Source organism: Haliaeetus leucocephalus, unplaced genomic scaffold (genome assembly GCF_000737465.1).
Source record: "Haliaeetus leucocephalus isolate CR32 unplaced genomic scaffold, Haliaeetus_leucocephalus-4.0 Scaffold373, whole genome shotgun sequence".
Lineage (NCBI taxonomy): Eukaryota > Metazoa > Chordata > Aves > Accipitriformes > Accipitridae > Haliaeetus > Haliaeetus leucocephalus.
The window spans coordinates 6080391-6094505 of record NW_010972809.1 but is presented as its reverse complement, the minus strand read 5'-3'; positions in this window follow the sequence as shown (position 1 = coordinate 6094505).

Sequence of the window (14115 nt, the reverse complement as noted above, 5' to 3'; positions counted from 1 at the left end):
GGAGGTGAATGATCTCAGCTCTTGTTGAGCTCAGAGCAGTGGGTACTGATTACCTTTCAAAGTTATGCTTTGGGAGTCCCAAAATGAGAATCCAGATACTGAATTACTCAAATTTAGCAAATGGTTTTAAATGCATAGACTGTGATATCTGTCTTTCAGTTCCTTCATTTACAAGGAGGCAGAACAGCAATTCCCCTGTCTCATTAGGGTGTTAAAAGGTTTAGTTGGAAGTCTCTAGGATACTTTGAAAATGTAGAACATCATCAAAGAACAATTTAATATAAGTGAGAATCAATTGTGTCCTGCATGCTGGCCCCAGAGAATAGAGAGGCTCTTCTTCCCCTTTCATGTAGGAGGTAGCAGTTTTGCCAGCTCAGAGGAGAATGGGAGTGTGTAATAGTGTGCCCAAATTCAGATGCCCAGTATAGTCACTGAGTTAGGGGAAATCTCTGCAATGAGTTCTGGTTTGCTTCCCTCCTTTCCTGGAGAAAGAGACCCCGGGGACACCATTACCTCCAATTATTCTGTATAACAAACTCATCATACAGCTTCTATATTCTTTATTAAATCACATTAAGATTGAATGAAAGAAAGTATTCACCAAAGTCTAAACTCTTTGTCTTAAGAGCCTAGGGTAGAATTAATCTTGTCTTTAGACTACAGTGCAGAACTCTGAACCTGACACTGTAGTTTCTGCTCTTAGTCAATGTAAGGAAATGGGCATCTCTAGGATATGATTCATCTTGACCTTCATCTTAAATATGAGATAGATCAAACCTAGAACTACCATTGGCTGGCTCATGAGCAGACATCTGCATTGTGAATGTTTAAAATTAGAAAAGATGCATCCTATCCTTACTTTCTGGAACTCCCCTGAAGTTGATAACTGGAGAACTGCCCAATTCATGCATCTCAGCTGGCTCAGGTATAACATAAACATTGCCTTGCTCAGACTGACCTGTCCATCTGCAGAAGGAGAACTACAGTTGTCTGGGGAACTTCAAAGCCAACAGGATGGCTTTACTGGGTTTAGCTAATTAACTGGTTGAGTGCGTGTCCTGGTTTTGGCTAGGGTAGAATTAGTTTTCTTTTTAGTAGCTGGTATAGTGTTGTGTTTTGGATTCAGTATGAAAGGAATGTTGATAACACACTGATGTTTTCAGTTGTTGCTAAGTAATGTTTAGACTAAGCCAAGGATATTTCAGTTTCTTATGCCCAGCCAGCAAGAAGGCTGGAGGGGCACAAGAAGTTGGGAGGGAACACAGCCAGGACAGCTGACCCAAACTGGCCAAAGGGGTATTCCATACCATGTGACATCACATCTAGTATATAAACTGGGGGGAGTTGGCCTGGGGAGGATCGCTGCTCGGGAACTAACTGGGCATCAGTCAGTGAGTGGTGAGCAATTGCATTGTGTATCACTTGGTTTGTATATTCCAAGCCTTTTATTATTGTCATTTTATTATTATTATTATAATCATTATTAGTTTCTTCCTTTCCATTCCATTAAACTGTTCTTAACCCATGAGTTTTACTTTTTTCCCCCGATTCTCTCCCCCATCCCACTGGGTGGGGGGGAAGTGAGCAAGCGGCTGCGCGGAGCTTAGTTGCTGGCTGGGGTTAAACCACGACAGTGGGAAGACATTTCAACTTAATTTTATAATGGAGCGCCTTTGTTCTGTCTGGGTTTTGTGCTAGCTGCTTATGTCTTGTACTGGATTTGGACCAGTTTGCTTTTCATTCATGTTTATAAGCCAGTAGTTGCATATCAAAACCTAGAGTCACTTGAACATTTTCAGTGTGGACTCTGAGTGCTCTCGTGGCCTGAGAGGATCAAACAGGAGCAGGATACACTCTGTGGTAATCTCGGCAACATATATACTAAGAAAAATGTGGTCATTTTTGTGCCTACTAAATAAAATTGCCATCAGGTGTGCTTGCACTCTGTTTAATCTTCTTTTTATTGATTGACTTAAGCAAAACCACTTGAATAACTAAAAACTTAGCAGCTTGAGTAAGGTCTCTATGACTTGGCCTGAGTTCTTACTACTTTTGTGAATGGTTCATGAGAAATCCACACACTAAAATTCTGAAAATATGAGCCAAACATCTTTGAATAATATACAGTTTATTGAAAAAATTAATCTAGTCAAGAACAATTTATAAGCAGGACTAAGACTGAAGAAAGAAAAAAAACCAAAAAAGAAAACTATAGGAAGGATTGTTTGTTGTTGAATTCTAATATGAGTTTCTTTCCAAGGATAGAGTCCTATTCAAAATTTCTGTGAAAATACCCTGACACTGTGAAAGTTGCCTAAAAGGGCCTTTTATTTAAAAGCCTTTTGTTTAGTACTAAATTAAAAAACAAACAGACAAACTACGAACTCTTCTGAGTAAAAAACATAAACATAGAAGGATATGCTATGTAGGGTCCCTGGGTGCTGCTCCAGCATGTGAGTATGTGAGAGGATATCTGTCATTGAATTAATAATACAAGTTCTTAAATACGTGATACTAAGTCTTTGTTTTTAACATTGTCTTCTACAAGTAGTCCAGTTAATGTCTGTCAATATTGTGAGTCTTTATGCAATACTGCATGCTGCTTGTCAACCTAAGGGCTAGATTCTGCTACCTTTGCCAGGAATACATAGCTGATGGAAGCTACCCACTCACAACAAGGTCACAGTGGTAGTTTCTACCTCAGCAGAAGTCTGTTCCTGAAAGAGGCACCATGACCCACATAAAGTTCCTTTTATTTCAATGTGAAAATCATCAAATATGTTGTTGTTTAGTGACAGAGAGAAAGACTTGCCCTTGGAGGGTGAAACAAAAGTAATTTTGATAGCTCAGATGAGAATTGATGACAGTATGCTGTGAAATGCAAAGATAGCAGTTAGATGTTTAAATTACATCAAAAGAGAGGAGTAAAAAGTTTGAAATCATAAAGAATTTTTTTTCACTCCTCTGATACCTTATGTTGAATAGCCAGATCATTTTATTATTGCAAATACTGTGGCAGTAATCTTTTACTGCTTGCAGTATAGGCCTACAGCATTAAGTTAGTATAAAATTACATATAGTTTAATATATCTGTACAACACCTTTAAACAAGCTTCTCTAGGCAGGAAGGTTATCCGTCTTATAAATCTATTATTTCATTGTACATCTTGATAGCCTAGCATTGCTCCTAGCCATGTTTAAGCATTAAATAGTGCATTATTATTTCACATAAATCAACCAGAGATGTGTGAATTCATAAATTTTGCATTTGCACAGACAGTATTTTAAACGTTTTACGGCTTCGTGGGAACTTGGTATAAGAGCCTGTACACAAATCAGTGCCCAGGAAATTTCAATAAAATTTAATATCACAATTACTGCTTTTCAAAGTCATTGCTTGCATATTTTAGAAATGTTTTAATAGGGTCTAAAAATAAAAACAAAACTTGGAAACAAGGTCTTTGGTCAGATTTTGCTGGATAGCTCCTTTGCTGCAGTGGAGTGGCTGATTGTTTTTTCTGATGTTCCCTCTGTTTGTCATCTGTGTTGTTTTTTTCTTTGTTTTTACTTTTTTTAATGCTCCAACTTTTTATTTCTTCTTGTCTTTCCTCTCAATTCTTCTAGGCCACTAAACTGTAAAGAATCACGTGCAAGCTTGATTGTATTCATTCAAGAAACTCCACTGATGGGAACCTAATTATATATATGTGAGGTTTTTCAGGTTTGGATTCTTTTGATTAAAAACCTTGAAAATACCTTCTCAAGAGATTTTATTTTTGTACCATATGTTAAATATTTATTAAATGCAAAGTAAATATTCTGGTGTTAAAAATGAATGTCAAGAAAGGGGGGGAAAAAAAAGGAAAGAACTATGTTTCAAGTATTATGCAATTATATCACATGATAAGGTAGCTTTACATTTTACAGAGGAAACCCAAGCATATTGGGGCAAGATGTCCACAAAACAGCTGAATTGTTGCTTCTGTAGCCTATTATGTTTACTATGTCAAGTTTTCAAAATTTGACCATTGCTTTATTTATCTGTAGTTAGGCTTAATTTTGTCAGTTCTCCATTGCAGTACAATTGCAAGGTATCCCCTCCCTTCACAGATGGGAAACAGAGACAGGGAAATTAGAAGCTATGTGGTCCCATGCCCATTCTGCCACAGGAATTACCTCTACTTCTTTTGGATAACCCAAAGAGCACCAGGAAGTACTTTGTAGGGAATGAAGCCCAGCTGTGTTGGATCTCCAAATGAATGGAGGTAGGAGGAACATGGGAAATCACTTACAATTCTTTTGCACTTTGCAGAGAAATATGGATGTCTGTTTCTTCCACCATTCAGCTTCTTCCTTCTGACCCTTGTATGTACGTAGAAAGGGAACTCCTTACAAACCTCAACTCCAGATTGTACACCAGCGGGCTGAATCAGGCTTTGAGTATTTTAGTTACAGATTGCACAGATAATTTGTTGCAGAGCCAGCAGTGAAATCTGCATTTAGAAAGACTGAATTCTGTTTTCTCTCAAGGCCCATCTTCTTTTTCTTCCTTACTGCTATCTTGTGTTAAAGTGAATGGGAATTTTGCCATAAAATTTAATGGGAGTAGAATAAGATCCCATTAGTATCCTTTATGTCTATGCAGAAATTGTATGTAATTATTTAAGTACAGAACTAGAGCAGTTTTGACTTTTTTGTTGGTTTGTTATGTTTGGTTTTCTTTTGCAGTCTTCCGTATGGCTTGGAATTCTTTGTGTTCCTTGCAAATTCTTGTAAGTGAGGTGGAAATACCTATGCATATGTAAATTCTACTGTCATGCAGTTAGTTTAAACATTCTCAGCTTCAGTCATTCTAGCTGTGGTCAAAAATATGGTTATATTTTCTCTTACCAATTTGGAATGCTTTTTATCTTACTTTCCCACAAATATTAAATTTCTGAAGGGAATTTAATCAAATGTTAAAATATTTCAACTTTTGGTAAAGACTTAGCATGGAAGCTTTTACCCCAAAAGACAGATGATTCAGAGAGCATGGAAAACTGGTTTTTGGTGTTCATTAGAGCAGACATAACTGAACATATGGTAGATTATTGGCTTGTTTTGAAGCTACAGATAGAGTGCAGAATTAACTTTCTACAGGATGGAGTCTGTGGGACAAATTTGGTACAGGTTCTGCTCTTAGGCAATTCTTCTATGTTCTACTGATTAAATGGGCAATAAGAGTGACAAAGAGAAAACTTTGCTCCAAGATTTTATCCAGTCTGCCTAATTGGGGAAGCAGGAGTCTTCATTTACAATATTTGGGAAAAGTCAAGTAAGTGTGACTCCTCTAAATATTTTCTTCTCAGCACATTAGTTTTTCCTTTTCACATTTCCCCAGCAGGTGTGTGATTGCTGGTGAGGTGAGAGAGAAAAGAAAATCATTGGCATACATGTATTTGAATGGGATTGACTTTACTCATAAGAAAAAGTATGTAGCATCTGCGTGGGTGGCATGGTATGAGAATTTACCTAAATGTGAAAGAGTGGATCCAACCAAAAAGTTATAAAGGGAAATTCACACTGTTTGGGGAGAGGGGTTGTGAAGGGTGTTCTGAAATTGAATAGTGAAAATGGTAATACTTCCCCCAACTGTACGTTTTGAAAGTTTTGTTTGCTGCCATTAAAGTTTCATTACCTTGGTATAATTTTTTTTTTTTCCAAAGTTTGTGTTGAATTGAATGTACTGAAGATGATCTATGCCTATCTGACATACAGATTGTTACATTCAGTTCTCCATTGCCTGGAACTCTAAGGAGCTGAGATATACTGAATAGAAGAAAAACAGTTAATAGTTTTGCCATGCACCAGCTTAAATGTATTAACACTGCATCACCAGCAGTTCTGAGGAGGAGCACTACACTAGCTCATGGAAAAAGCTTGGATTTGGAAGCAATATAGTTGTTTTTATCTGCGTGAATAGTCCCCTGCTAGACCCAGGCTAACCAGGGTGGAACAGTATTGCTGTCTGGAGAACTGGATTTTCCAGCGAATTTTGATTTTAATGAAAATGTTCTATATGAAAAAAAGAAAAGTTTTTCAATTTTTAGTAGGCTTAAATTTCTGCTAAGAATAAGATTTATTTTTTTTTTTCTGGAAGATGCAGATAAAAATTACTTGTTGTCAATGTTTTGTGGAGTGAGGAATATTTGTTTTTCTTATTTCTAGAAAAGATTGTTTTAAAACAAGGGAAATGAAATGACCCCTTGTCAGAGAAAGATTCTCTCTTTTTGTGTAATACAAAGAAGATGAATACATTTTTTGATACACTATTGCCCTGCACCGCCATCTGTGTCATGGAGTGCATGTGAAACCCTGACACTGTAGTTTTCTACTCTGGCAGCAGCTATAATTATATTAACATAAATGGAATTGGCTTGGTATAAAAATGGGGCAGTGATGTAGAGAATAAGGCTGTCTCACCTAGGTTCCCATTTTACATCTTAGTGTGCTGCAGTGAAAAATTACTCAAAGTGTAGAATCCCAACAAATCAGGTCCCTGTTGTTTTTGAAGGCAAGGCATATTTTGTGGTACTGCTCATTACTGGGCAAGAACAACAAAGAAGTTCAAGACTAAGATTAATAGTATCAGCAGATCATTGTCTAAAGATTAATCATTTTAAAATGATGAGAAAGGGATAGACACAGTGAGCCTCTGGCTGCCTACAGCTACAAAGAGTAATAATAAACATTACTATGGCAGGGCTGGCTCTGGAATACTAACAGAAGCATATCTAGTTATCATCAGTAAACACTAATGGTGGTTTTGTGTTGTTTTTTGGCTACTGATGACTATTGAAAATGGTGTGACTTTTTTCCCCGCCTTCCTGAAGCAACAATTGTGTGCTTTCTTTTGATGTCTGACTATTTAATATTCATTTGTTTGGGATCAATTCTCTCTTTCATGGCATTGCCACTGTACTACTTTCTCTTACTAAAACTTCTACATTATTGCCTGGGTCTAAAGCTATCAGGGATTAAAAAAAAAAGGTTCATTAGAGAAATTACATTTGCTCAGTAAACCCAGGAGGCATTGTCTTTCTGTTAGCTCCTCTATAACTAATCCTTAGTGCATGTATATTTTTGTGTGTGCATGCTGTTTTTATATTTAGCAGAATATGTATTTATACTGCACAGGAGGTCCATGTAGCAATTGCATAAATCTGTTTATTTTTCAAAGGCTGTGTCACCAACTGATGGTATAGGACTGGTATGTATAAGCTAAAACACACTAATACTCTTTCTTTCTAATCTCAGCACTATTTATGCATCTCTTGTCAATATTACAAACTTTGTGGTTTGAAAAGGAATTGCAAGTTTGTGTTCAGAATAATTGGAGCTGAAAAGTCTGAAAATTTTGGAATTCATTTATGTCAAATGGTTCCTCTTTCTAAGCTTCAAAAGGCAATCAATGATAGAAGCAGTCCACTTTCACATCTGACAATGGTAATGATAGTGATGGTCTGAATGTCAGTGAGGATCAGATTCTCCCAGCCTTGCTCAGGCTGAGCGGTATACTACTGCAGGAGCAGGTCCACTAACTTCAGCCAAGCTCCTGGGGTAGTAAAATGTTAGTATGCTTCAGTAATGGTTGCAGTGGGTGTCTGTATAATACTATGACATGACCAAGCATAGAGATGATTTTGCTAATTTTCTTCCATGAAAGCAGGCTTCTGTTCTTGCATTAAGCCACAATTTTGACTCAGGTTTAAAATCTGAGCTTGATGCAACCAGATGTTTATGTATTACGAAGTTTGTTATCTACATGATATCCTGGGGGCTGAATAGTGCTCACTATCTTTCAGAATTAGGCATAATGTTAGACAACACAAAGTTGTAGCACGATGATAAACTTCAAGCCAAGTATGGCAATATGTGAACAAGTATGGTCAGGCAAAAGTAATTAGTATGGTACCTGTGTACATGTAATGTATCATTGTATATTACTTATCAGGGCTTGCAGTGTTTTTCCCAAATACAGGAGTGCTACTGATAAGGATGACAAAGTAGGAAAATTTCAGTACTTGGTCCAGAGGGGCAGTGTTGCAAAACCATCTCCTTTCTTCAGGGCTGGATGAAGGCTGTTGCTCCCTTTGAAATAACCTGAAGGGTAATTGCTCTGGTTTTGAACAAGAAAAGCTTAAATTTGAATTGTTATAGCATGCTGAATGCTTAGCTATACATGAGTAATAGGAAACTTCCTTTTTTAGGATGGAGATTGTGCAACGTCTTTCTCTTGTGGCTAAAATTTGATTCAGCATTTCATTGGAGGTATGTGTGATAGTGAATTCAGTATAGGGAATTTCTTCAATAAGGAGTGGGTAAAATTGATTTGGGGGTCTTACCTAGCTTCACTGCAGGTAGTCTTAAAACTGGAATGCATGTTTCATTTTGTTGTCATTGATGTGGAGTTAACCAAATTAGGTCTGTGGCTTATGTCCTGTGAAGATCTAGAACTTGTTTTAAAAGCCATCAGGGTGGAGGTATTAGCTGGAATAAAGGTAATATTGGGAAAGTAAGTCCAGATCATTCGAAAGCTAATGTAGTGGTCCCTTTGATAGTAGGTCTTTGAAAATTCACACTTAAGATTTTTCAGTGATTTCAGTAAAGTTGTATGATATAAAAAATGGAATTATGCAGTCCTTGGGCAGGTCTTCTGTTTAAGAAACCTTTTCTAACTAGATGAAAAAAACCAAAAAAGTTTACCAGAAGCACACAAGAGTGTTTGAAGAAGTCATACCAGTTTTGCTTGCCTTCTGTCAAACTTGTTTTATAACCTTTGACTGTTACCCTGCTTCAAATTCATATAGTCCGCTACAGCTCAATGCAGAGCTCTGTTAAAATATGTCATTGGCTTCATGGCAACAGTGTAATGTTCCCATAATTTTTGTCCTATGCTGAGAATTGGGCAGATTGGGTTGGACAATCTTAAATTGTCCAACAGTGTCCTTGTGGTAAAACCTTGTCAAAATTTGGGATTAGGAGTTACTCTTTGGGTTAGAAGTTCTTTGGGTGATCTCACTATCAACTGTGAAAGCCACTTCAGTATGTAAGTGTTCATTGCCTGAGACATTGTGTATCACTTTTAAAAAAATACTAAGCATTTATATTTGCAAAATATCTCCCTAATTGTATATATTGTTCTAGGTCATTATTTTCTCATTGTTTAAATTACAGTTCATTTATTTAAAAGAATACTTGTCAAAGGAAAGCTTTAAGTACTGATTTAAGAAAGCAGTGTTAAATAATTGAAATGACTGTGATAAAATTGCCTTAGTTTAAACAGACCAGTTTTATCAGTCTGTTTAATGAATTGTGCTTTTATAGGGAGAGATAAATCTAATGTGAATTCAAGTGGTTGCACTAGAAATACAGCTCTAGGTGGGATCTCTTGGTGGATTTAGATAGCAGAATTTAAAAAAGGCAGTTGTACTGCATTTCCTTTCAGAAACACTTCATGTACAATAAGCAATGCTGATATCTTACAAAGTTGATAATACCTATGTATCATAGGTTGTAATACCTATGTATCTGTAATGCCTGGGTAATTACATATGGATTGCACAAAGCATCTTGGTCATTATTTGGGAAATATTTATGCCTCTGGATGTAGAAATCAACTTGGAGATGCATCCAGTCCTGGAATTGTTAATTTTCATGCACTAGAATAGTGACGCAATCGGTTTCTTTGTAGGCTGAGGAGACTTGGCAGGTTGGCCTTGCTACTAACTAATAATTTAGAAAGACTCTTCTCTTGTTGCAAGAAAAACAGTATATCTGCTTTGGAGCCAGACTGGAGACAACCATTGGTCAGTGGCTGACACAGGAGAATCCTGGAAGATTTTGGATTTTGTTGTTTATGCTTCTATATATTGTTAGAACACAGCTTGCATACAAGAAGATAAAGAGCCATTAAAAATACCTACTAAATCAGTTGTGTGAGAATGAGGGGACATAGTGCGTCATCAGCTCATCTCTTGGCTAATCCACTTAACCTACATAGCAGGATTGGTACCTAATTTGGGGGGGATGAATAAGGGTTTCCTGTAGGACCCAGTCTCATTGCGGTTTAAGGGACATCCTTATATGCCATTCATATTGACTAGTGTGTGTGGTGCCATGAATTTCAGTGGAAGTTCTAGGAAGGTAGTATTCAGTGTATGAGACAGTGACACATTCTGGTCCTAAAATGATGGTGAAATTCTTGTTGTCTAGTAAGTGAAAGAATATGCGCTTGGTGTTGTATAACTAAGGAGATCACTGAGCCAGTAACTAGCACTTTTTATAGCTGGACATATCCACATGAAGTGTTTCTTAAATGCTGTCAAGCTGATTTTGGGAATAGTTTACCCCGTCAGCAATCATTGTGCATGTAAGTGATCTCTCGGGATACAGGGCAATGCTCTGAGTGGGACACATACATGTCCCCTCAACAGCTTTCAGTCATTTATAGTCACTTTAAGGAAAGAAATATGAACTTCCAGTATGAGCAGAATTTGTCAGACAGTATGTGACTAGCTTCCCAGGAAGTTTTACTCCAGCTGCAGCTGAATCCATGCAAATTTTTCTTGTTCTCAACAAGGCCTTCACCACTAGTCGTCTATAACCAGTCTCTACTGTCAACTCTGCAACCTCACTTGCAGCACTGGAAATTATAATGATTACTTAAAAAAAAAAAGTTGAACTGGAGTCTCATTGCTTTTACAAAACACTTTCTAGGGGAAGGAAGTGCCACAAGACACTTGTGTATGATGTCACTTTCCTCTAATCAAACAGGCATGTAGATTTCGAAAATGATGCCTGTCTTCATGCCTTATATTTTTAGTTTATTATCCTTAGGTTAGCCGTTCCTACTCAGCTTGTTTTCTGTAGCATGGTTGTGTCTACTGACTGATATCAGTGTGTTGGCAAAAGCCCCAGTGCACCTGAAGGAAATTTCTTGAGATTTCAGTTTTTTTGTTGTTCTGAAATGGGGGGAGATACTCTTTCTTACAGAAATTGTGAAACAGGGTATTTAATAATTTAAGCTGGCTATTGCCCTCCCTTTTCTTCCTCCCCAAAACAGTCTGTCTCCAAGATCTATGCTTTCCTGTTCTGTGTCTGCTGCTGGCTGAAACTGGTCTTGCAGTTTTTCCTTACAGACTGTCAGCTTGTCCTTCTGTAGTAAAACTGACAAGATTCTTGTTTCACTTAGCGGCTGTCTAGGGAAGTAAGCCTAAGTTTTAAGTTTGTTGAAAACAAGCTGCTTTGAAGAACAACTTGATTCTGATGGATTCAAATAAGGCAGAAAAATCAGGTCTGCATAGCTGCCTTTCATAGTGGTTTTATGATGGAGAGTGAATCAGAAAACAAGAGAAAGTGAAAGTCTGAAAAATGAGGGAGGCATCTGAGGTAGAAGAGGTTAGTTTTTAACTATTCAGACAGTACTTATATTTTTATTAGACAATAGACTTTTCTGTCTTTGTTTTCTAGCCATTTCATCTTTCTACTACAAACTTTTAAACAGTAGAAGGATATATTAAATACCAAGGAAAATTATTTTTAAAAGCTATCTAAAAAATTAATTTAAATGTAGACAGCCATAGTATTACAGCATTAAAACACCCCAGGGTCTTTTTTATTGGTCCATTAATACTTGCCTCGAGTGGTAGAACACACCTGAGGCAAGATTTAATGAACCAATAAAACATGCCCTAGAGTGCCCTAATGCTATATTGCCAACCATTCCTATTACATAAATGCACTGTTTGCATATTTCCTTCATACATTTCAGAAAAATCTTCAATTAAGTGAAGACGCTATGACAATTCTTATCCAGAGTTTCCATCAGCATATTTTGGAGTGATTAAAATGATTATATGAGATATTCTCAATCAACCAATACAATATATTGTGCCTAGAACTTTATGGACTCTTCAGATGGTGAATCCTTTAAGTTTGGTTATGTGTTTAGTCAGTGTGTTGCCTCTCAGTTACTGAGAATTTTCTAGTCTTCCTAAATAATTTAAATGTAATGCTGTTCTATTTCTGTTCTTCTCTTGAAACTTGAAGAGGGGTCGCTTGTTTTTTGCCTAGAATCCCCACCCTAAAGCAGAAATCTGGCAGAAGAACTAGTCGTGAATTCAGTCCCATTACAATGCTCAAAGATGTTACTAATGTGATGTTATCCAAAATCTTTGACATGGTTTAGTCAAAGAATGATTTTAGCCCTTAGAGGTGTAAATCAACTTTAATGGGGCTAAGCTGACTTACATCAGCTGATAGTCCAGCTCTTTGCTTTCCAGCATATTCTGAAGGATCAGAAATGTCATACTTGTATTAAATCAGACAGCTCAGATGGAAGAAAGGATGAAGGATGCTTATTGTATTTTGCAATTGTTAATTTAAAGCCTTTGACTGGAGTTAGCTTTTGCACTAATGATTTAGAATGTTCATAATCATGAGCAAAATTGAGAAACATACTGAAGTTGATCTGTACTTAGTAACAGGAAAAAGAAGCAGAAGATTGCTTTTGAATGTCATTGCATGCAGAATAATAACCCTTCATCAGAGAATGAGCGTGAGCTTTCTACATTATTAGTTTTGCTTTGCAGCATTGTTGTAAGGCAGGATGATATTCTCTTAAAGACGACAAAGATTTATAGATGTAAATTGTAAAAATAGCTTATGACTTCTACATATTTGAGAAACTAACATGAAATAATTTTTGCATTAATGTGATTTTGTGATAGTCAGAGCCAAACTAAATGACCTAAGAGTATGAATTTGGCAGAATCCTTACTTTAAAGCTTAGGAGAGAAGGAGAATCCCATGTTGTTAAACTGATTCATAAGAACCAAAGAAATTGCCACTTGAGCTTTTTCGGAGAGGAAGGCTTGTAGGCCAGGCTTGATCTTTGCAAGAATATTTGACAAGTTGAACATATATGAGGATATGAGCCACACATAGTTGTTAGGGCAAAAGTAACTTTACTTACTTGTAAATCTAGATCCTCAGCTATTGTGAGTTGGCGTAGTTCCATGGAAGCCAATGAAATACCAGCTTATACCAGAGGAGGATCTGGCCCCTAATCGTTCAAGTAACAGGCTCATTAAATGCTTAGGGCCAAATTCTTTCCTGGCATGACTCCATTGAACTTATTGGAATTAAGCCAGCAGAGCATTTGGCCATTATTTAATACAGATAACAATCTAAGGGGAACCAGGTTTCTGTATTTGTTTTTCTTTTGCTATGTAGCATAAGCAAACTGTACATGATTTTTATGAGACATAATATATTAAGTATTGGCTAAAAGAGTCTACACAGAGATCTCGCAGGTAGAGCACCAGACCTTCTTGATGTGCTACCATATTTGGAACAAACAATACTGACTTGATCACAGGTTTAAACCTTTTACTGTCTTCTGGAATGGTAATGCCCGAACTGTCATCTCTTTTCCCTATTTCTTTTTTTCTCATAATTTCACAGTACAATTCTCTCAGAAATTTAAGCAGGGTTAAGCTTATTGTTGAAGTTAAGTCTGTCTGAAAAATTATGTTCTGATCATCCTATGACCAAATAGCTGATGTAAGTTTTCCAAAGTCATTACTGGCATAATTTTTTTCCTTTCAAAAAGCATGGTGGGCACATTTTGTGTAAGAATTTTCACTGCATTATCTAGCAGCTAAAAGGCTCAAATGAGTAAGTATAGCATTGCTATTATCAGAGATTGTTTCCTTGAGCCATTTTCATTTTTTAAAAGCTTGAGGTATTTGTCTAAGTTTTGCCTTTATTTCATTTCTGCAGCCTTGTTGGTGTTAGTTGGGCCTTATTCTTTTGTCATAGCGTGTGGATGACTTTCCTGAGCTTGTTAATGCCTGACATGAATTGTGGCTAAGATTCTACCGTGAACACTCAGCAGTCCATTTTTTTGTTTTTTTGGGGGATTTTGGTGGGTTTTTTTCAGTTGCCTCAGACAATACTGTCTCTCTTTGCCTTTTTTATTATTGTGATGTCCTTTTTCCATGTTGCTCTGAGATGTTAGGTACTGCTCTCAGCAGCAATTAAGTCTAGGCTTTTGGAGGAAAAAAGGCTTTC